This window comes from Rattus norvegicus, chromosome 1, assembly GCF_036323735.1.
Source record: "Rattus norvegicus strain BN/NHsdMcwi chromosome 1, GRCr8, whole genome shotgun sequence".
In the NCBI taxonomy this organism is placed as follows: domain Eukaryota; kingdom Metazoa; phylum Chordata; class Mammalia; order Rodentia; family Muridae; genus Rattus; species Rattus norvegicus.
The window spans coordinates 172,124,815-172,127,729 of record NC_086019.1 but is presented as its reverse complement, the minus strand read 5'-3'; the positions used below and the strand labels follow the sequence as shown (position 1 = coordinate 172,127,729).

Here is a 2,915-nt window from a genome sequence, read left to right as displayed (position 1 = left end):
CCTCTAGTTTGGGCTGCCTTCTCTATCTTCAGTGGAAGGGATGCACCTAGCTCTGCAGTGACTTGAAGTGCCAGGGTTGAGATACCCAGGGGGGGTGCCACTCTCTCAGTGGACAATGGGAGGGAGGAATGGGAAAGAGACTGTGTGAAGGGGGTAAGGGAGTCAGTGATTGGAATGTAACATGAATAAATAAATAAATTAATTAATGGAAAAATAAGGAAAACCATCAAATATATGAACATATAAGGAACTAGATGTTTATTGAGACATCATCTTTATGGCAATGGTATAGCAATAATCTGTATGTCAATAACATAAAGTATATCAATAAACTGTGAATTATGTTTCAGAAGCATATACCTCTTAAAAACAATTGAGTAAAGTATTAAAAATGAAGATTAATGCGACATGTTTTCAAACATGGAAATAATCAAGAAAGAAAACACACTCTAACCAAGAAATATACTCTTGTTTTCACCACCTTCAAAATCCATAGGCATCAAAAGCATGATAAAACAAGTTCCTCAAAAAATCAATCTGTGTGTAAAATTACTTTTCTTTGTCATAATTTCAACACAGCCCTTTTCATCTCCTTATTTCTCAGGCTGTAGATAAGTGGATTCAGCAGAGGGGTGAGCAGTGTGTATGCCAATGACATCATTTTCTTGGTGTCTGGTGAGTACCTGGATTTGGGCTGCAGATAAGTTATACTGCCTGTGCCATAGAAGAGGGTGACAGAGGTGAGATGAGAGGCACATGTGGAAAAGGCCTTCTGCCTCCCTGTAGTGGATGGCATCAAAGAGAATTCGAGTATAAGACAAGAGTATCAACAGAAAGGGGACCACAACAATGAAAATGGTGCCCGTGAAAGCATAGACTTCAAACACGAATGTGTCTGCACATGCGAGTTCCAGCACAGGAGGAGTCTCACAGAAGAGATGGTTAATTTCCCTGTGGCCACAGTAGGGGAAGCTAAACACCCATATGCTCTGCAGAGTAGTCATCATGGTACCTGAGAACCATGAGAACATTACTAATTTCACAAACACTCTTTTATTCATAATCACTGGGTAGGATAGAGGATGGCAGATTGCAGCAAATCGGTCATAAGCCATTGCACCAAGTAGAAAACACTCAGTCACACCAAAGAGAAGAATGAAATACATCTGTGCAAAACAGCCCCCAAAGGAAATGGTTGTATTCTCAGTGGTCAGGACCATCAACATTTTAGGTGTGATGACTGTGCTGAAACAGAGGTCCACTAAGGATAAGTTCTGCAGGAACAGGTACATGGGGATGTGCAGGCTCTGGTCCAGGAAGATGATCGTGATAATGATGGCATTTCCCAACACAGTCACCAGATAAATAACTAGGAAAGGCCCAAACATCTGCCTCTGAAGTTCAGGATAGTTAGAAAATCCCAAGAGGATGAAGTCAACTGTAGAGCTGTGATTTTGCCTCCTCATTTCAATAGTGGAACCCTGTGTTGGTCTTAGGGATATAGCACATGTGAGATGAAGTCACAGACCAGGAGCCGAGTTCAAACTTGGAGTTCTTGGCAGAAACTGTAAAGACCTGCTTCTTTTGACAGAGATTCAGACTAGCAGTTTTGAAGAATGATCAATAATGATTAACAATGAATCTTTAAAACACAAGTGGACAAGTTACAATGTTGGCTCAGAAATCATTTAACAATTATAAAATAAGGCTGGTAAAATGATTCAGCTAGTGAAAGCACTTGCCTCATAGCCTGACTTCAGTTCCACCCTTTGAACTCACAATTAAAAAATGAATTTGATATAAATGATATAGTAATATGTAATCCTAGTACTCCTATGACAAGATGTGAGTGAGAGGCAAAGCCGAGTGAAATACCCTTAAGTTCGAGGTTAGTCTGAAGAGTATGTTGCAACAGAATCAAATTAGACCATTCTTAATATGGTAGACAGAAGAAGCAATTCCTAAGTCACCTGACCTCCAGAAGATTTCCATGGCACATGCAACACACACACACTATAATAATAATAATAATAATAATAATAATAATAATAGTAGTAGTAGTAGTAGTAGTAGTAATAGTAGTAGTAGTAGTAGTAGTAGTAGTAGTAGTAGTAGTAGTAGTAATATAATGATAATTTTGAAGTTAAAACATTAACTAATAGACTAATAGTCTTTGGCACCAGTTTTCTATGTAGCAAAAATTAACCAAACGCATTCTTAGAATACACACAAGCTTTGTGTTATTTAGAATCCACTTTTCACTACTCTGATGCATGCATCTTTGTGTTATTTTTAATTGTATACTTGTATATGAATTTTAAATAATTTCAAATTAGAAATTAGTATAGAATACAAACAAATTAAAACTGATAATTTTAAATTTAATATATTGGCAAATATTCTTAAAATAAAGTACAAAACACATTTTACTTTGTTAAGATTGAAAAATCAACCATATATACCTGAATAAATATACCATATCTCCAAAAAATTGATTTGTAGATAAAGTGACCCCAAATGAACATAAGTCAAATGGCTTCCAGAGTATTTTTTTTTTTTTTGATTTCTGGTCCTGGTGAACCAAATTTACTGGAATTTGCCCCAATGAGAAATTTTAGAAACCAATTTTATACCATTGGTTCTTGGGATCAGAAAATGCTTTTAGAAAATGCCATGTAGGACCATTCTGAATCTATGGCTCACTTGCTCCCTTTAAAGGAAAATACAGCTATACTTGGAGTTTGTGTCCCCCACTCACTGTCTGAGCAACCATCACCAAGGGATGTTTGCACCCTTTCAGCTAAACCTGAGCCATACACTCCACAGAAGACATCTGAGCGACTTTGTGCATCCCTATCACCCAGGTCTCTAACTCCTATCACCTGCCTTGTCATTTGCCAGAGCACTCACTACCA

The 2,915-nt window shown here is 37.4% G+C and overlaps 1 pseudogene; it reads right to left on the bottom strand.

Moving 5' to 3' along the window:
• Window positions 1-532: 532 nt before the first annotated feature.
• On the bottom strand, window positions 533-1,496 carry Olr281-ps1 (olfactory receptor 281, pseudogene 1; annotated as a pseudogene).
• Window positions 1,497-2,915: the final 1,419 nt, after the last annotated feature.